Raw genomic sequence first — 22,374 nt, 5'->3', positions numbered from 1 at the left:
GTAAATCTAGTTTAATTAATTTAAAAACATTTAATAAAAGAAACCAATGAGAATTAAGTCTCCTAGAAGACTATTGGGCAGTCTCCCAAGGGGACCAATGAGCATTCAGGAGCCCCATGGCTTGCCTGATTCCTATTGGCCAGGAGGCAAAGGGGTCCAATGAGAGTTTAGTTTAATTATTTAATTACCTAAAGCTCTCACAAAAAGGGAAAGGGGGACACATGTCAGAAGGCTATCACTTATGCTGCTTAATTGTAATTGGCTTGACTTGGGGAGGGCCAATGAGGCTTTAGCAAGAGCAATTAGCAAGAGGGCTCGCCCAAGAGAGAGAGGGGGCTGATTTTTGCAAGGCATTATCACACACACACTCACACAAGCTCATGTGTGAAGAAAGAGAAGACTATCTCTTCCCAATCTTTAATGGAGAACTCATCACCTACTCCAAGCTTGTGAGATAGAAGCCTACATCAACACTCTCTTGGCATGTGGATGCAAATCTAACCAAGAGCCAAGCTTCAATGCATGCTCATCTCCTCTACCAGGCTAACTACTAAGATAAGCTATGCTAATATGAGTGATTATGTGAGGAGATGTACATCTTTCTCGTAAGATACTCCTTCTTCCTCTCAATCTACTCTCATACCTTGCTAGCTCTCACCATCTTCGAAGGTGTGTGAGGTCTTGGGTCTGAGAACGGGGATAATTCAAGTTGTGTTTGTTTAGTGTTTTGCTTAGTGCATGAAGTTTCCATCTTCATTGCACTAGCTAGTCTTGAAGGAACACAAAGAATTGTATTGTACCATGTCTCTCTTGATGGGAGAAACCATAATACAAAGGCTTTTGGAGGGGGGACAGTCTCCGTGAAAATGCGGTCCTCAACTGTTGTCAATAGCTTAATTTCTCTCTCTTTTGAAAGTATTCTCGATGCTATCTAACTAGGTGTTATGCTTTTTGTTGCTCTCTCCACCCAAGCACTCTTGTAATTCTCATTAGGAATCTATTCTAATGAAATGCCCACTATGTTCATGCTAATTTTCTGCTACACATAAGTTATTAGGCCATTAAATGTTATAGTGTGATAGAGATTTAAATGTGAATCTCTTTCTTTTACCTTCCTCACTAGATTGCAACAATTAGCACAAGATGTCTCAAATGGCTTTAAGGATGATTCAATTTTGGATACATCCAACCTTCTAGCAGAGAATCAATTTTTGGTCAGAGTAGATGAATCTTTTGTGCAATATGACTGTATGGAGAATGAAGACCTTAAAGGTAATTCTGATCCTAGGGAAAGTTCTGAGAGTGTGTCTTGTTTAAAAGAAAAGAATGAAAGAGAATAGGAAATCATAGGTGGGGAGATCACGGACTACATCAATCATAGAGAAAAGATTATAGACATGGACTATCTACTCCAAAACAAAGAAGAAGAGTGTAAAGTGAATCCATGTGACAATGATCTTCAAGAAGTATGTCAGAAAATCAAAACGCTTTGGTGTTACCCATGTGTGCTAATCATGGAAGAACCCACAAGTTTAGAAAGTAGTTCATTAACCTTTGAGGTGGTACAATGTGAGGAGCTTCAACTTTTCCAAAGGGAAGGCTTAAGAGTGGATGAAGAATATGAGAGAGTAGAAAAAAACCGGATCATAAAAGGAAACTATCAAAACCGTATCATTCTCTCCAATGGTGTATTAGTGGGTGGCTTTTCATTCATGGGTCAATCTCCTAGCAATAAATTCCAAGCTTTTGAAGCTCCAATGAATTTAACATTGGGTTTTACCTCTTCAAAGTCAATATCTTCTCTCTTCACATATGCCTTTTATCATGGGAAGCATACCCTTCTTAGTTTTGGAGAACATAAACACTTGTTGATTGACGGTGGATGTTTCCAAACTATCTACATTTGATTATGTGGTGTATGGAGGTCTCACATTGTGATGATGGTCTTCTTTACATATGAAAAACGGGTTGATTGCTACATGTGGATCTTCGTTAGGTCCTTACCAAAATCTCTTCTCTCCCAAGGCGCTGGAAGTAATAGAGACCTTGGTCCATTGTCCGCTTATGTGGTAAAATTTTGGCAACACCTTGAGATATTAGCGAGAGGAATGAATCAAGATCTCCTAGTTTATGAAGGTCATTGCAAATTTGACTTGATGAACCTACCCAAGTTGAATGAATTTATGAGCTAGAGTTCATAGATTTTCTCATACAAGCTCTTGAAGATCATAGCATATACATCAACTTTACATAGGAGGAAGAGCAACCTACCTTTTATATCACATTCATAGTGGTGGAAGAAATGACGGACAATAATAAGAGCTACAAGTTTCTTCAACCGAATTCAGTAGGTGATTCTATATTATACATCTCTCTCTGGGAAAGAAAGTTCAAGATATTTGATCATGGGGGTGCTTATGAAAAACATTTAATGGAGATGGTTCACTCAGGTACTTCATTACATCATGCGATTGTCTCTAGAGAGAAACTTTCACACAGTACAAGGTTTTCAAATCATACAGCAAAAGGTCCTTCACGAAAGATAAAAGCAGACAAAGATAGACGTGACAAGATATGATAGCCATTTTTTGGCTATCTATATTTTTTATAGTGAGTTACCTTACCCTATTAAAATCATCTAAACATTGTGGCTATCCCTAGGTTTTCATTGTACATAGGGGCGTGTGAATTAGGCCTAAACAACCTCAACTATCTAATCACTTGGCTAGATGAACCAAATACACACACACACACACACACACACACACACACACACACACACACACACACACATATATATGTATAAATACATATATATATATATTGTGGACCATTTTTATGTAAATATTTAATTTTATGGAGGTTCTAAATATAAGTAATTTTACTATAACTATTTTCATATCTACTTAAATATTTTTACCCAGAAAAGATCACAAAAACACCCTTCACCCACCAGTCATTCCCTTTTACTAAAATCTTCATGTTTTAACACTAGAATGGTAACCTGACAGGACATAAAAGTGTCCTTTCACAGTTTTGGGAAAAAATTCCAAAACCATAGTAGATCCACTCATTTTGAAAAATCCTTTCATGAGCTTATAGTTCAATAACTACTACATATGGAAGAAATGAGAAACTTGTAATTTTTCTCATCCCTTGGTCACTACAAGCCTCCAAAGTTGATGGACCAGTGCATTTTGCCCAAAAGAGCAATTTCTTACGGTTGATTGCATATAAATAAGAGTGGGGATTTTTGTAGGACATGAGATAAAATGCCCCGTTAACTTCAATGGGTTGGTGACCAAAACATATGGTTGCTTTTACCTCACTAAGTTTTTTTTAGGCAAACAAAATAGGTACAAAAAAGTTTCATTTTTGTCATTCTGCGGACCTATCATCAAAGTTTCTATAGTCACGCTCAATACAAATACTATATACATGTTTTCTTAGTTCCCTTTGGGCCTTTGGATTCAAAAGGAGCCATGGAGAATGTCAAAAGGATAATGGATCTCGTACAATTGGAACCTTGGGGGCAATGATAAAGTGTTAAATACAGCAAACATGAAAAAACTGGGTTTAGCATTATGACCTCTAGAAACCCATAGAAACTACTCAATATCTAGCCAAGTTTGTAGTCTATGATTCGATATGGTTACTACCTACAATATACACACAATTGGCCTAAGAAACTAACAATATTGAGAAAGTTATACTTGCTACTCTAAAATGTATCGTATTCTTCAGCAATCAAAAAACTCAACCATCATCATATACTATGCTATATAGCATATTAGGTCCCCCAAAACTCAAGGAAGATTAGCTTTATGTTATACATGACACTTACACAATCAAAATTGAATTTGGATATCAATAAATCCACCAAGAAAATCATAAAAGTGCTAATTTTGGCCAAAAAACAGGATTATGCAATCCTTGTAAATTGGCCATAACTTTCAATTTTAACACTTAGCTCTCCCTACAAGCATCAAAACATGTTGAGAACTATGAAGGCCTAACCTCTAGCCATCTGAACCTCACAAACATGATGTTTAGAGTGGTATAGTTGCCAAAAATTGAAAAAAAGTCAAAAACAGGACCCGTTTTTTCACGCAGTTTAGGTTCAAAAATGTTGTGCAAGAGTAAGGTTAATGGTGAGATCGATACTCCAAAAAAAATGCTCAGTTTTTTTCAGCTCATAAGGAAACTTTGTGGATATATAGCACCTAGAGATTCATTTTCATACTCTTCAAATAATTCAAGCAAAATGGTCACTTAATAGGACACAAAAGTGTCCAAGGACATAAAAAAGTCATGTTACCATTCTAGTATTAATATACATTTTTCCTTACTTCTTGCAAATATTCCTACATCAATAAAATGTATTCCACAAGATAAATAATTTTCTCACTTTTTTTAATTAATTCTGGATCTACCACCAATTAGATATGATGTTTTTAGTGGACCCTAGCACACCCACACCCCTTCATCTCCATCCCTCACTCAATCCTACACCTTCCATGGTTTCTCTCCCTCTCTTCAGCATTATCATCCCCTCTCACCTCTATGTCTCTCATAGGGGATTCTACATGTATATACATCCTCTATATGTCTCTCTAAATTACAATTACTTGTTATCTCTTCTCTATATAGATAAAGTTTAGCATATAGACAATGCTTAATCTCTGCTAATTGGGGATTCCCATCACCCAATATCGGAAATTTCTTTGCATTGTGGTGATCAACCTTAATGACAGTGGCATAGAAAAGAGAAGAAGACTGGTTGTCATTTTTTACAATTTACACAATGGCGAGTCCAAACTTATTTAAAGCTTCACCATCACAAGAATTCCCTCACTTCATTCACCCATTATTTTTCAATATTTTAACTCATTTTATTCATTGTAAATGTACCATTTTCTAACACTTTAGTGATTGCTAACACTAACTACTAACCTACTAACACAAAACATCCATTCATGACCTAACCTTAAAAGGAATCTCATCTCAAGATATGTACATAATAGAAACTATATCTCTCTCTCTATCTCTTCTTCATTAACTCTCTAATTTTCTTTTTATCTACCACCATCCACGACTTTAACACACAAAGAAGGCCCACAATAATTTGATGTTAAAAAAAACCATAATCTCAATTTGATTAGCTTGTAAAGTAGGATTTTCAATAATCTAATTGTTGGAGCTATATATGGCTCACTCTACTCAACTTGGTCTCACCTATATATTTGTATCTTGTGCTCAATATGAATCATTCTTTGGGAGCGTATATGGTGTGTATCTTGTCTCGTCTCTCTCTCTCTCTCTTTCTCTCTACATCTCAACATGGTATCAGAGCAGTAATGATACGCGCCGATTCAATTCATGGTGACAAAAAAGTATGTGTATGTGATTTGCATGTAAGATTCAAAAATTGCTACAAATTTTATTTTTGAGCATTGATTCTTGTTAACTGTGGTTGTTTTGTGTTAAGAAGAATATGATTAGTGTTTTGTGTGGCATTTATCGCTAATCAATCTAATCGTTGATTACGTTTTCTTGTTGATGACACCGTGAACTTCATCTCAATTTTTCTTGTTGTTCTGCACAAAATTTGGAGAAACGGGAAAAGCGCTATGGACTCTTCTTATGATAACATTATTACTATTCTCTCTAATAAAGATGGTCTTGATTTCGACCAAGCCTGCATGTCGTTAATTGAATACTCTCAACGTCAAGAACGTCGTAATGCTGGTCATGATACAGCTATGATTTCACAAGAGGAGACTGAGTCACAACAGATGGAATGAGATTTTTATGCTCGAAGGCGTCCATTTCAACGAGGAAACCGCAGAGGTGGCCATCGCGGTAATATTTTCTCTCGTCTCAAATTTCCTAATAAGCAATGTTCTTACTGCAACAGAAATGGCCATACTGAAGATGATTGTTGGGAACGTCAATATGATGAAGAACACAATATTACCACAAAACAATCACGTTTATCTAGAGACTCTTCTTCTTCTTCTTGTGAATATTGTGGACGATCTGATCATCCCACTCATATGTGCTATAAGCGTCGATTCGACACAGATCGCAATAGAGCATATGCTACTGAACATCGAAACAACATTGTACCAGAAACAAGCTGCGTCCTATGTTTAGTTGCTCCAAACAGAATACTTCATGTACGCGATGGATCACTTTTTATTGTCGATTCTGGTGCTATAGGAAATATGACATATCAGTCTAAGTGGCTCTATAACTATCATCCACTGCTAGTTCAACGTGTTGTTTATCTTGCTGATGATACTACTTGTCAAGTAAAGGGTATTGGAGACTTATATCTTGGTACCTTATCTTCTTTCACTCGAATTTTGCAAGGAGTATTACATGTACCATATCTTCAATGTAATCTTCTTTCAGTTGCTAGACTTGTTGATCTTGGTCTGTTTGTTGGATTTGATCATACCAAATGCCGAATTGAGAAAGATGGACAGACTATAGCCACTGCTCCTCGAAATGGTAATTTGTTTGAACTCTCTCTCAACGATGCTATAGCAAATGTTGTCACTGTTCCAGGTGATCATGATTGCAAAGTATAGCATCACCGTTTTGTTCATGCTGATTTCTCAAAACTCCTTGATCTTCAACGTCGTGATCTTGTTCATGGCATGGATCTTAAAGCCCATCCCCATATGGGAATGTGTGAATTTTGTGCTCTTGGGAAACACAATCGAAAACCCTTTCCTCTTTCAAATACAACTCATTCTCATGACTTATTGGATCTTGTTCATACTGATATATGTGGACCTCTACCTTCTTCGAGATCACAATATCGCTACTTCATTACTTTCATTGATGATTTCTCAAGGTATACGACTGTATTTCTACTTAGATAAAAATCTGAAGCCTTATTTGTTTTCAAACAATTCCACAAGGCTGCAGAACTTCAAACTGGTCGTCGCCTTAAGAAGCTTCGTAGTGACAATGGAGGGGAATATGTTTCTCGAGAGTTTGTGAGTTACTGTGCTGACAGTGGAATTCATCATGAACACACTATTCCATATTCGCCTCAACAGAACGGTGTTGCTGAATGAAAGAATCGCACTATTCTCAATGTTGTAAGATGTATGCTGATTCATTCTGGCTTATCTCGTGTTTTCTGGGCTGAAGCTACTTTGACAACAGTATTTATTCAGAATCATCTTCCTACTACTGCATGGACAGGTGACATTCCTTCTGTATCTCACTTTCGAACCTTTGGATGTATTGCTTATATTCATGTTCCCAAAGAAACACGAACAAAGCTTGATGCTCCTGGTCGTAAAGTTATTTTTATTGGATATTCTCACACTTCCAAAGGCTAAAAATTCTATGAACCTTCCTCCAAGAAATTAATTGTGAATCGTGATGCTACTTTTAACGAACAGCTTATGGGAGGCTCATGGTCCATGGATGATTCTGATGATACTAAATCATTGCTTCAGGCTTTTCCATTTCTTTCAGAAGATGAAACTCTTCCTATAGAGCAACTTTCCTCTTCACAACTATCCATTCCTAATGTTGCCAATGAAGATATTGATATTTTTGTTGATTTTGAACATGGCTCATGTCATGTTTATGATGATGATATTGCTGATAATGCTTTTTCTATTTCCGAAGATCCCATTACTTATGATGAAGCTATCTCTTCACCACAAAAGGATCAATGGCAAGAGGCTATGGAAGTAGAGTACGATTCTCTTATCTCTAAAGGTACATGGATACTAATTGAATTACCTCCTGGTCGTACAGCTATTAAATGTAAGTGGGTGTATAAGACAAAAGTAAAAGCAGATGGATCTTTTGACAATTTCAAGGCGCATTTAGTTGCAAAAGGTTACTCCCAAGTAGCTGGTGTTGATTATCAAGAGACTTTTTCACCAGTTGTTCGCATTACAAGTGTTCGAGTTTTATTGGCATTTGCTATTCAATTTGATTTAAAAGCTCATCAAATGGATGTGCGAACTGCTTTTTTTAATGGTGACTTGGAAGAGGAAATTTATATGGAACAACCAGAAGGGTTTGTTATTCCAGGTAAAGAAGACCTTGTTGCTCAACTCCATAAGGCACTATATGGTCTCAAACAAGCTTCGCGAGCCTGGTATACAAAATTTGATCTTTTTCTCACCTCTAAAAGATTCATCTCTTGCTCGTCCGACCCCAACTTATACATAAAACGCCAAGGTAGCAGTTTTGTGATTCTTGCTCTTTATGTGGATGATACCATCCTTGTTTCCAATGATTTGGGATGTCTTCAGCAAGTGAAAAAGTTATTGTCTTCTGCATTTGATATGGGGATCTTGGAGAGATTCGCTCGTGTCTTGGCATTCAAATCGAACGGAACCGTACAAAAGGTATTTTATTCCTTCGATAGTCAAAGTTTATTGCAGATACTATTCAAAAATTTGGTATGGAATCTGCACATTCAGCCAACACACATTGTCTTGCAAGCTCTACGAAGAACACTTCTGACAATGGCGGTCAACTTGTCACAAATCAACCTTATGCTAACTTGATTGGATGTCTTCATTTTGTTGGCATGAACACTCATCCTGATATTCTGTTTATTGCTAATTATCTTGGACAACATCTTGCATGTCCTTCTCTTAAGCATTGGTCTGCTGCAAAGCGTGTGTTGAAATACTTGAAAGGCACTACAGATTTTGGTTTAGTCTATCGATGACAACTCACATCGGATTCTATGCAATCTCTTTCTCTTTTGGGTTACACAGATGCAGACTAGGTAGGCTCACATTTATCTATGCGATGTACTAGTGGAAATTGCTTCTTTATAAATGGTTGTCTTGTTTCTTGGGCCAGCAAGAAACAACGTTGTGTTGCAGTTTCTACGACTGAGTCAGAATATGTTGCGGCATCACTTGCAGCTCGTGACTTGATTTGGCTTCGACAAATTTTGGTTGATATTGGTCACTCTCCTCTTTCTAGAACACCCTTGCGGTGTGACAACCAACGTGCTATTAGTCTTGCAAAAGACTATGTTCATCATAATAAGTCAAAGCACATTGTTGTCCATTATCATTATGTCAGGTATGAAGTACGCAAAGGAACCATTATGGCTGAACATTGTCCAAGTGACCAGATGATTGTAGACATTTTGACCAAAGGCCTCAACGAGTCACGTTTCATCCTCTTGCGCTCGGAGCTTGGAGTTGCTTCGACCTCACTCTTTCTAGATTAGCTTCTTTGCTATTGTAATAGCTTTGTACATATGACATTGTAATCTTTTAGGTACCATGCACTATGCACACTCCACATTTACACATTGTGATCTCTAAGTCACTTGAATATTTATACATAGATGCACAATTCACTTTCACATCATCATCGCTGGTTCATATTTTCACATTGTATAGGGGCTTGGGTTTTTCCATTGAACTCCCTAAGGGTTTTTTCATCCAAAGCTAGAGACCTTTGTTTGAGTAGGGGTGTTGGAGCTATATATGGCTCACTCTACTCAACTTGGTCTCACCTATATATTTGTATCTTGTCCTCAATATGAATCAGTCTTTGGGAGCGTATATGGTGTGTATCTTGTCTCGTCTCTCTCTCTTTCTCTCTACATCTCAACACTAATGAGGGGTCTCCAACCTATAAATAGACTTGTCTCCTTCTTGTCAATTAGCTCCAGTATCTTAGCTCGGATCCCTAATATAGAACATCTCATAAAGAACCCCAACACTACATGCGAGAAGAGATTTAGGTGTAGTCATTACCTTGTGAGCTTCACACTTGGTGTAAGAGAAGCTTTGATGCTACACATTACAAAGTGAGAGAGTGGGAGTGCTTTATCTCAAACCACTATTGTACATGCTCTTCCATGATCAACAATTGAGGTTTTGATCCTTCAAAGGTATGCTTGGTTTTAAAATCTTTGTCCTTCCACTTGTAAAACGTTCTACGGAAAATACAAGGTGATGTGTATCTTCTAAGTTTTGTGGTTTGAGCTTGTTTGAGAAATTGATTAGTGTGTTTTAATTGCCAAGTTCTTGCTCATTGTAACAGGATACAGAGGTGAGAGGTTTCCCACAACCCTAAGACAATGTGTGTTTGATGTGGTGATGTTTAGCATTCACTAAGCATTGGGTTAGTTTTGTGCAAGCTCTACAATTGCGTCATAATGAACCATCTCCATTTTTAGTCACAAACAAGGTATTATTCAAGTTCCATTTCTCTCTCTTTCTCCTTTTTTGTAGATCTCTCTTGCTTAATTTGATGTGTGTCTTGGTGTGACATGGATTGTGTGTGTTTTGTTGTGCCTTCTTTTGGCCGTCATGACAAAATCTCTCTTACGTCCTAGTTTACCCCTTCACTTTTTTGGGTGTGGATTTTTTGTTTCTTTTTATTGTTTGTGATTACCACAACCCCAATTGAGCAGCACGGGAGCCTTGAGGGGTGTTTAGAGGTCACCTCTCCTATTGCCCGCCCCAAACCGCCTCGATTTTGGTGTCCCCACTGAGGAGGGTTTGTGTATGTTGTTGTGAATACTTAGCTTTTAGATTAATCAAATAGCTTGCACGAATCACAAAAAATTGTATGACCCCTTCATCTCCACTACAAGGCAAAAGGTGCACATCATTGTTAGTACTAAGTTATAATTTCATATCTCTTGTTGTCCACCCCAGAACGCCTCAATAGCATCTCCAAATGGATACACCGTGATCCCCAACATCGCTCCTGCTCAAGATTGACACCATGACATAAATCCTCCTATGCTTGGTTGCCAACGCAAGGGCGTGATAGAATTCACTTTTTGTCATATGGCTCCCTTAGCCGCAAATCATATTTGTTGATTGATACAATTTTCCAATTAAAGTCATCAAACTAAATTTAAACTTAATCTTCCAGGATCAAATGGTGAAAATTCTCTGCTTCACCCTTGTTAAAAGCACTAGAGCTTTTTTTGGCGTTATGATCGAGCACAGTCATCAATGTGCTCCCCTAAGATGAGTGTATCTATAATCTACATGAATCCCTTGTTCCTTAGTTTGATCCCCACTCTGTAGGTTAAAATTCCTTTCCTCCTCATCCTTGGTTTAGCTTAGTAGACAACATAAAATTAGGTCCAAGTTTCTAGTAAATTAACCCTCTGGAATCCACCCTCCCACCAAACCATTTGATAAATGCACCTTTTCAAGGTAGTAGCATGTTACTAGAAAACAATATTCCAATCTTATCAAACCAGGAATACACTTCAAGCGTTTGAAAGCAATATCCAAACTATTGCATAGCCTTGTTAGTATACATTTATCGGGTCGTTCCCACCTTTCTCCTTCTTAGGTTGTTTTGATTTTTTTTTCCTTTAGTATTATTAAGGTAGTTATCTTTCAAGCAATCAGATATACTTCTCCAAGCATATCCCTATCCTCATCGCAGGACTCGCTTACAAAATTACTCTACTTTATGTTTCCTTTTGGATAAATAATCCGAGCAGCAGAGAAAATGCCCGACTACTGAGGACAATTAGTAGCCCATTTAGGTTCCTAGCCTTTCCAAGGTTCCTTTTTACCAATTAGTTAAAAAAAAATCCTTAACTAAATCACATCCCCCTCCCTCATCCAATACCTTCTTGGAATCCCTTTTTTCTTCCTCCTTTTCTCGTCAGCATCAAGCCTAGCTAGACTATGCCAATTTCCAGACGCATCTACGGATCCTCCACTCGCCAAGGGACTCACTCCCATACAATCTCAATCCTAGGGCATTGAATGAACCCAAGCTTATTATCAATCCTAGATAGAAATAGCCATCCCCTATTGCATCGCATAGGTAAACACCTGTGTCGGACTTTTATTCAAACATATAAGACAAATTTCACCTTAAATATTCTATGCTATACTAGGGATATCCACATCCAATCTTCTCAGGAAAGTTTTTAATCCTAGTTGAAATTACAATTTGGTTTGTTAGGTTTTAATCTCCTAGTTCCTATTTCCTTTAAATGTATACTCAAAGCAAGACATTGAAAAAAATAACGAGTTTCTTGGGGTTTAATACGACCAAGCACAACCATCAGTGCGTTCCCCTAAGATGAGTGTATTTACAATCTACATGAATCCCTCGTTCCCAAGTTAGATCCCCACTTCGTCGGCCAAAATCCCTTTCCATGTCCTTGGTTTAACTTAGTAGACAACATAAAATAGGGTTCAACTTTTTGGCCAACATATTAACCCTCTAGAATCCACCCTCCCACCGAATTGTTTGATACATGCACCTTTTCAAGGTAGTACTATGATACTAGAAAACATTATTCCAATCATGTCAAACCAAGATTACATTTCAAGAATTTGAAATCATCATGTAAACTATTGTATACCCTTGCAAGTGTGCATTTATCGGGTCGTTCCCACCTTTCTCCTTCTTAGAACGGTTTAACTATTTTTCTCTCTTTAGTATTATTAAGGTGATCTAGTTATACTTCAAGAAATCACATATACTTCTCAAGGCATATCCCTATCCTCATCCTAGGACTCAGGTAGCCTATCTCCTCCGCCATGTGTGGAGGCGGCACCTTTACACCATTTTCCAATTCTTGTTTTTCTTTATCTTGTTTGGAAAGTCTTACATAATTACTCTACTTTATGTTCCCTTTTGGATAAATAATCCGGGAAGACTAGAAAATATATTATTGCTGAGAACAATTGCGAGATATCCCATTTAGGTTCCTAGCCTTTCCAAGGTTCATTTTTACCAAACAACTAGAAAAGTTCCTTAACTAAATCACATCCTCCTCCATTTTGTGATCCCTTCTTGGAATCCCTTTTTCCTTCCTCCTTTTACCGTTGGCATTAGGCCTACTTGGACTAGGCCAATTTTCATATGCATCTGTGGATTGTCCCACCCGATTAGAGACTCACTCCCATCAAATCCTAATTCTAGGGCATTGAATGAACTAGATCTTAGAATATAGACCAATGGTTATCAATCCTAGGCAGAAAGGACCATCCCCTATTGTATCCCACGGGTAAATACCTACACCAGCCTTTTTTTCAACATGTGAAATAAATTTCACCTTAAACATTCTATGTTATGCTAGGAATTTGCACGTCCAATCTTCTTGAGAAAGTTTTTAATCCTAGTTGAAATTTACATTAATTTCATTCAATTATAATCCCCTAGTTCCCATTTGCTTTTAATGTATACTCAAAGCAAGACCTTAAGAAAAACAAAGAGTTTCTTGGTGGTTAAGATTTTGTCTCGACATAAAGTTCAAGTGAACCCCATCTTGGACAATTCTCATTTGTTTCCTTTGCAGCACTTGCCATCCATGGGACATCTTCATGGAAGCGATGGAAGTTCTATGCTGAAAAAACACAATTGTCACTTCTCTCAAGTTGTCCCTTTTAACACCTCCCCCCCCCCCCCCCCCCCCCCCCCGAATATTGCAATTGCAAAACAAAAAAAAGGAAATTATACAAACTTGAAAAGAACAATGTTTATGCTCTAAACAATGACATTTGCTTAAGTGTGACCCATGAGTAGTAAAGACTAACATCTAGAATGCATCAACTTATGATCTTAAGACAATTAATCTAAAAGTTTCTCTAATTGGTTATACAAGATTAAATGATGATTTATGCAAGATTAGAATCCTTTAATAAATGGTAATATAAGATAAATTTATGAAATTCCTAAGAGTGAACATGCTAGTACCATGCAAAATGATCATGCAATGGAGTATGGTGATTAAAAAATTCCTCTTAAGATGGTTTTTAGGCTTACCTCTTGCTTCCATCGAGCGGATTAATCACGTAGCGAGAAAAGATTTGAAGATTTGGGATTTTCCAATTGGCAAGAAGGAAGGCAGGGAATTATCTTATTTGGAATGGGAATCTTCTGTCTCAAAGAAAACTCCTTTGGTTATGATAAACTTACCTTTCAAAACTCAACTCCTTGTTGAGGATGTTGAAAATTAGATATTAGTATTTTTGTGAGACTACTTTGAGAACATAGAGGGTAAACTTATTTAATGGTAGCAACATAATCATTGTACTTAATTAACTTGGCATTAACAACACTTTTGCAAGAGAAAGATTTTAGAGAACTTGACAATAGTTGAGGATCGAATTAATGTGGAGCCGGTCCCCCCTCCAATAGAATTTTGTATTCTAGATTCTCCCATCAAGAGAGACTTGGTAAACTACAATATTTGTGTTCCTTGTGACCTAGGTAATGCAATGAACGTGGAAATATTCATGCATCAGGAGCATAACATAGACTTTGTAAAAAGCATTAACCATCCCTAGCCTCGGTCCCAAGGCCTCCAACACCTTCAAAGGTGGAAAGAGCTAGCGGGGAATGAGGATAGGGAAGAGGAAGAGGAAACATTCATAGTAGAACTAAACAATTCCTCACTTATAATCACTCTTCTTGCTAGCATACATAATAGCATAGTAATGAAGATGGAGAAGATGGCAAGCTTAAGCATTGAAGCATGTCTCTTGCCCGGGGAGGTCACCTAATAAAAATGTAGCCTATCACGTGAGTTCAACAGAAGGGTATTTAAAGTTTTTGAAACTTACAAAAATATATATACAGAAGGGAATTGTTTTAAAAACTTACAGATTTTAAAGAAAAGGGTACATAATTTTCTTAACAAAATTCACAAATAAGCGGTTTTACAAACATGTCTTGAATGCAAGTGATATGGTAGTTTTACAGATAGTGAACACCCGAGGGCTCTTGGTTGGATTTTCATTTCATAGCCAAGAGTGTTGGTGTAGGCTCTCAACTTTTGTACTAGCTTGGAGAAGGAGATGGAGCTCTTGCACTTTCAACTCCACACAATGAGTGTGTGTGTGTGTGTGTGTGGGGGGGGGGGGGGGGGGGGGGAGTATACCCCCCAAGCTATCCCCCTTCTTGCTTTGGTAACTTATAACACCCTCTCGCATTTGATTGGACCTCCTCAAGCTTGTCCAATCACATGCTTAGTGAATATCAAGAAAGAAGGGTAGCCTTGGGACAAGTGTACCCCTTTCCCCTTTGAGAGAGAGGACTTGATAAATGTAGAAACAATTAATTAAATCAAATAGATTATCATTGGACCCCTTGGGAGGCTAACCAATAGACTTTAGGCACACTCTGAGGACAACATGAAGAGGATGTTGACAAGTGTCACTGCTACTTTCTTTGTATGAAGGATTCCTTGTGTGAGGGTGTATATGTTCTCTCTCTAGCCCCTAGAATGAGGGCCGGTCCCCCCTTGTCTAGGGACATGCATTGACTTTGGACACCTTACTCCCTCAAGCACCTTAGTCATGGAGCACCTTACCACCTTAGACATTAAGCACCTCAAGAACCATAGTCAGCAAGCATGATAAGCACCTCAAGCTTGGGCCGGGCTCCCACCTCAAGCACAATCCTAGATTAGCTAGGTCGAAGGAATTTTAACACTAACCTTTGGAGGTCTTTACTGAAGATAACCCTAAGGTATTTAAGCTCCACTAGCTAGCCTTGCTCTTTGACAAACCATCTCTCATTTGGACCCCTTTACCATTGGCCTCATGTTGAGATAGATCTGTAAGCACATATCTATATTCTAACCCTTGTTCTCGTTTATTCTCCCACATTAAATGATCAATTTAAAATGAGAAAATTATCTGGGTTGGTTAGAAATTAGATTTTATGACATTATCTCTCTCTTGAAATCATAGTCATCCTCGACTATGAGGTAGAAGAGATAAATCCTTAGTCATTAGTCAATGTTTCTTAGCGAGTAGAGGATCCCTTTTTTATCCTATGACATCATTTTGAGATGGATGACTAATCGATTTGGTGCTTGGGAGACGTAGCTGCTGCAAGCATGTCTTCTCTTTAGTCTATTTCATTCTCCAAAATAGAGTGACAAATCCTACTTTGTGTTTGAGACACGTCATCATCACAAACATGATTCTAAGAATGCATACTACTTAAATTTGTGCACACTAAAAAGAGAACTAGTCTTATAAGACAAAACATGGATCATTTAAAAGAAACATGTACATTTGCTTACTCTAATGTAGCATAGTAAGCATTGACAAGGTTCATACTATCCTTTATTTTTATTCCTTGCATCCATCTAGCATCTTTAAAAGGATAATTTTGAAACTTAATAAGATATCATCGGATAATCTTACCATGTCGTAGTACCTTGTCTTCATGCCAAAGTATAGATTCGGGTTGTAGCACCTCTTCGTGGTGTTCAATTTTAGGAGGGTCTTCAATAATTGGTTCACTTGGTGGCTCTACTTTATAGGGCTTAAGTAGGCTCACATGAAAATCATTGTGTATGAGCCAATTGTTGGGCATCTTGAGTTGATTAGCCATCTCATTGATTGGCTTCAAGTGATTTTAAAAGCACCATAGTATCTTTTTGCTAGTTTAGCATAATACTTTTCATGGCCCGTAAGATTTTTGCCCGTCGTTTGCCTCAATGGAGCCTTGGGAAACTTAAGTAAGACCAAAATTCCAATCATTTTCTTTGAACGTTAAGGCCTTTCTATGCTTGTCAGTAACAAATTTATGCCTTTGTTGAGAGATGGATATAGTCTCCTTAATCTTTTGAGAAGATACTTGTAGGTCACAACTATACTCATCGGTAGCGAAGATCTTACCATGTACTTTAAGTAGTAAGAGACTTTTAGGTCTTTCCTCTATGATTTAAAAAGGTTCTTTTCCGTAGAAGTATGGACAGTGTTATTGTACGCATACTCTACAAGAAGTAAGTACTTTTCTCATTGTGAACGTTGATCTACTTCTGTTCCATATGTCTTTAGTAGATCGAGTAATGTAAGATTGGCTATCTCACTTTGGCCATCTGTTTATGGGTGATAGGCCAAAGAGAGATTCAATCTTATACCTATATTTTCAAAGAGACCTTTCCAAAAGTTGTTAGTCATTCTAGGATCTCTATTTAACATGATGGATGTTGGCAATGCATGGTGTTTGAAAGTCTAGGATATGAAGAGAGTTTCCATTTGGTGTGCCTTAATAGTCTTTTAGACAGAAATAAAGTGTACTTGCTTGTTGAACCTGTGAACCATTGTCCATATTCCCGTATTCCCATGGATAGACTTGGGTAATCCAAAGATAAAACCCATGGATATACTCTCCCATGGTGAATTAGGGATTGGCAATAGCTAGAGTAATCTAGGTTGCTTCCCTCTATCATACTTAGTCTTTGGCGTACCACACATTTTGAAACATACTCTTGTATGTCCACTTTCATGGTAGGCCAATAGAAGTAAGTCTCTACTCCTCAAACAGTAGGCTGAATGCCTCTATGCCCCGCATAGGGAGGAGCATGAGATTCATACATAAGTTTCTCACGAAGGAAGTGGGTAGCACATAACCTATTGTCATGGAGAAGATAACCATCCGGCAAGGTGAATGGTTCTTCTTTCTTCCAAATCAAGGCTGGACATTATGTCTTTAGAATCACGCTGTAGACACCACATTAACTTTTGGTCCTTGTGAAAGTGCATCGGCCACTTGATTGTGCTTACAAACAATCTGAGAAATATGAAAATCAAATTGCGAAAGATATTTTTCCAACCTCATTTGTTTGTCTGAAAGCTTGGTTTGCGTCATTAAGTACTTGATACTTTGGTGGTCAGTTCAAATGGAGTCCCCAATAGATAGTGCTTTCTTGTGTCTAAGGCATCTAGAACAACTAAAAGCTCTTTCTCATAAATTCTCAAGACCCATTCATCCGTATTGAGCCTTCGGCTCTCATATGCTATGGCATTCCCTTCTTGAAGCAAGACTAATCTAAGGAAAATGCCACAAGCATCACATTGGACCTCAAATGGATTTCAGAGATCTAGAAGAATAAGGAATGGTTGGGAGGTAACCTTATCTTTGAGCTTGTCAAAAGAATTTTTCTCCTTAGCAATCCATGAGTACTTAATGTTCTTCTTTGTTAAGTCATATAATGGTTGTGCTATTTGAGAGAATTTTGCTTCAAAGCGTCTATAGTATGCACACATACCAATAAATCTTCTTAGCTCATGTAGATTCCTTCAATTAGGCCATGATTTTATTACCTCTAACTTTGATGGATCCATACAGATACCATCTTGAGAGATAATATGACCTAAGTATTGAATCTCTTGAAGAAAAAAATCGCTTTTATTTTGATTGATAAAAAGCTTGTTCTCCCTCGATACTTGAAAAATCACCTGGAGATGCTGCTTGTGTTCCTCCAAGGACTTGGAGTAGATGATGATATCATCAAAGAACACCCCAGTGAATTTGTGGTAGGGTCTGAAGATTTTCTCCATTAAACAATTGAATGTGGTTGGTGCATTAGTCAAGCCAAAAGGCATGACTAGAAATTCATAAAGACCAAACATTGTACAAAATCCGGTCTTTAGGATATCTTCATCCACTATCCTTATTTGATGATAGCCACTTTCAACACTAGTCTAGTAACCTAACATGACATAGAAGTGTCCTTTCAGGGTTTTGGGAAAAAAATCCAAAACCATAGTAGGTCCACTCATTTTGAAAAATCCTTTCATGAGCTTATAGTACAAGGACTAGTACATATGACAAAAAAGAGAAACTTGTAAAATTTCTTATATCTTGGTCACAACAAGCCTCCAAAGTTGATAGACCAGTGCATTTGGCCCAAAACATCCATTTCTTACGATTGATTGCAGATAAATAAGAGTGGGGATCATTTGTAGGACTAGAGATAAAATGCCCCGTTAACTTCAATGGGTTGGTGATCAAAACATATGGTTGCTTTTGCCTCACTATTTTTTGTTGGGGAAAAAAAAAAGTACAAAAAAGCTACATTTTTGCCATTCTGCGGACCCATCATTAAAGTTTCTATAGTCACGCTCAATACTGATAATATATACATGTTTTCTTAGTTTCCTTTGGTCCGTTGGATTCAAAAGAAGCCATAGATCATGTTAAAAGAATAATGGATCTCTTACTAAGTGGAACCTTGGGGACAATGATAAAGTGCTGAATACAACAAACATGAAAAAACCGGGTTTAGCATTATGACCTCTAGAATCTCAAAGAAACTACTCAATATCTAGCTAGATTTGTAGTTTATGATTGGATATGGCTACTACCTACAAAAAATACACAATTGGTCTAAGAAACTAGCAATATTGAGAAAGCTATACTTGCTACACTAAAATGTCTCGTATTCTTCAGTAATAAAAAAAACTCAACCAACATCATATACTAAGCTATATAGCATATTACGGTCCCCTAAAACTCAAGAAAGATTAGCTTTATGTTATACATGCCACTTTCACAATCAAAATTGCATTTGGATATCAAGCAAGCCACCAAAAAAATCATATATGTGCTAAATTTGGCCCAAAAAAAGGATTATGCAATTCTTGTAAGTTGGTCATAACTTTGAATTTTAACACTAGAATGGTAACCTAACAGGACATAAAAGTGTCCTTTCAAGGTTTTGAGAAAAAATTCCAAAACCATAGTAGATCCACTCATTTTGAAAAATCCTTTAATGAGCTTATAGTTCAATAACTACTACATATGGAAAAATGAGAAACTTGTAATTTCTCTCATCCCTTGGTCACTACAAGCCTCCAAAGTTGATGGACCAGTGCATTTTGCCCAAAACAGCAATTTCTGATGGTTGATTGCATATAAATAAGAGTGGAGATTTTTGTAGGACATGAGATAAAATGCCCCGTTAACTTCAATGGGTTGGTGACCAAAACATATATATGGTTGCTTTTACCTCACTAATTTGTTTTTGGGAAAAAACATAGGTACAAAAAAGTTGCATTTTTGCCATTTTGCGGACCTATCATCAAAGTTTCTATAGTCACGCTCAATACAGATACTATATACATTTTTTCTTAGTTCCCTTTGGGCCTTTGGATTCAAAAGGATCCATGGAGCATGTAAAAAGGATAATGGATCTCTTACAATTGGAACCTTGGGGGCAATGAAAAAGTGCTAAATACAGCAAACATGAAAAAATTGGGTTTAGCATTATGACCTCTAGAAACCCATAGAAACTACTCAATATCTAGCCAAGTTTGTAGTCTATGATTAGATATGGTTACTACCTACAAAATACACACAATTGGCCCAAGAAACTAGCAATATTGAGAAAGTTATACTTGCTACTCTAAAATGTATCCTATTCTTCAGCAATCAAAAAACTCAACCATCATCATATACTATGCTATATACCATATTGGGTCCCCCAAAACTCAAGGAAGATTATCTTTATGTTATACATTACACTTACACAATCAAAATTGAATTTGGATATCAAGAAAGCCATTAAAAAAATCATAAAAGTGCTAATTTTGGCCAAAAAACAGGATTATGCAATTCTTCTAAATTGGTCATAACTTTCAATTTTAACACTTAGCTCTCCCTACAAGCATCAAACATGTTGAGAACTATGAAGGCATAACCTCTAGCTATCTAAACCTCACAAACATGAAGTTTAGAGTGGTATAGTTGCCAAAAATTGAAAAAAAGCCAAAAACAGGACCCGTTTTTTCACACAGTTTAGGTTCAAAAATGTTGTGCAAGAGTAAGGTTAATGGTGAGATTGATACTAAAAAAAAAATGCTATGTTTTTTTCTGCTCATAAGGCAACTTTGTGGATATATAGCACCTAGAAATTCATTTTCATACTCTTCAAATAATTCAAGCAAAATGGTCACTTAACAGGACACAAAAGTGTCCAAGGACATAAAAGTGTCTTGTTACCATTCTAGTGTTAACACTTACCTCTTTCTAGAAGCATCAGAACATGTTAACTATGACGGCTTATCCTCTAAAAATCTAAACCTGAAAAACATGAAGTTTAGAGTGGTATAGTTGCAAAAATTTGAGCAAAAGCCAAAAACAGGACATGTTTTATCACACAGTTTAGGTTCAAAAATGTCGTGCAAGAATAAGGTTAATGGTGAGATGAACATTCCAAAACAATATATCAAGTTGTTTTCAGCTTATAAGACAAATTTGTGGATATAGAGCACCTAGAAATTCATATTCATAGTCTTCAAATAATTCAAGCAAAATGGTCACTTAACAGGACACAAAAGTGTCCAAGGACATAAAAGTGTCATGTTATCATTCTAGTGTTAATTAACACTAGAGTGGTAAGGACACTTTTATGTTAAGGTCAATCCTATACCAAATTAGGTAGAGCCTTGTAGCTTATCAAATAAATCTTCTATCCAAGGCACACAATTTTTTTTTTTGATAGTGATATGGTTTAGTGCTCGATAGTCCACACACATACGGTATGTACCATCTTTATTTTGCACTAAAAAGATTGGAAAACAAAAGGGAGAGGATCTAGGCCTCACCATCCCTTTGTATACCAATTCTTGTACTTGCTTCATGATATCGTCTTGTTGAGCTTGGGAAACTCGATAAGGAGGCTTGTTAGGCGGTGAGCTTCATGCTGGTAGGAGCACAATTCCATGGTCATCATCCCCTCGTTTTGGAGGTAAGTCCATAGGGATATCATTGATAAACACATCTTGGAATCCTTTTAGAAAATTACACTAACTCTTCTTGATTCCTACTACTTACATGTGATGAAGAATTAGGACCTTTTAGGGACTTTTTGATAAAAATCATGTACGCAAAAACTGAGTTATTCATTGATTTATCAAAATCAGTAGATTTACAAGTGTTATAGTATGTCCAAAATCAATAGCATCCATATACATGCTCTTTTCCCTATAGAGGTGAAGTAGATCCTTCTTTTAGGGAACTTCATGTTGGCAGCCATGCAGTTGAACCATGGTGCCCCTAGGATAGCATCCTCATGTTGAAGAGGAGAGTTGAAAAAGTCTTCTTTGTCCACATAGCTTTGTACATGAAGCCTCAACTTCCCAATTAAGGGAGTAATGGAGGCTTGCTGTTCTTTGAAAGCTGTATTGGCAATTACAATATCTCCCATCTCAAAATATTGAATGCCTAACTTGGTGGCCAAATTCATTGAAATGAAGTTGTGAGTAGAGCGAGGGTCAAACATCATGATCCCTTACCTTTCCCCAAGAATAGGAGAGGTGATCCTTTGCAATGAGCATTATCTTTTTGAGCTTCAATAGTGGAAGGTCTAGGAGTCTCATGATGGGCATTTCTCTTGGGGCAAGAACGATAGCCATGTCCTTGCTCCCCACACTTAGAACATTTGTGGTCCTTGGGAAAAGCCTCAAGCTCTTCAGGAGGGAGCTTATTTTTACCTTTGTAAACTCCCTTCTCCTTGGACCGATTATTGTTGTTGTTGTTTCTATTAGAATTTCCTTGGGAAGAATTTTGCACATTGGTTTTACCTTTTGCATCACTTTTGTCTTTCCTTTCCATGGGTTT

This window comes from Adiantum capillus-veneris, chromosome 1 (genome assembly GCF_014529385.1).
Source record: "Adiantum capillus-veneris isolate H3 chromosome 1, ASM1452938v2, whole genome shotgun sequence".
NCBI classification, from domain to species: domain Eukaryota; kingdom Viridiplantae; phylum Streptophyta; class Polypodiopsida; order Polypodiales; family Pteridaceae; genus Adiantum; species Adiantum capillus-veneris.
This window is presented reverse-complemented; position numbering follows the sequence as displayed.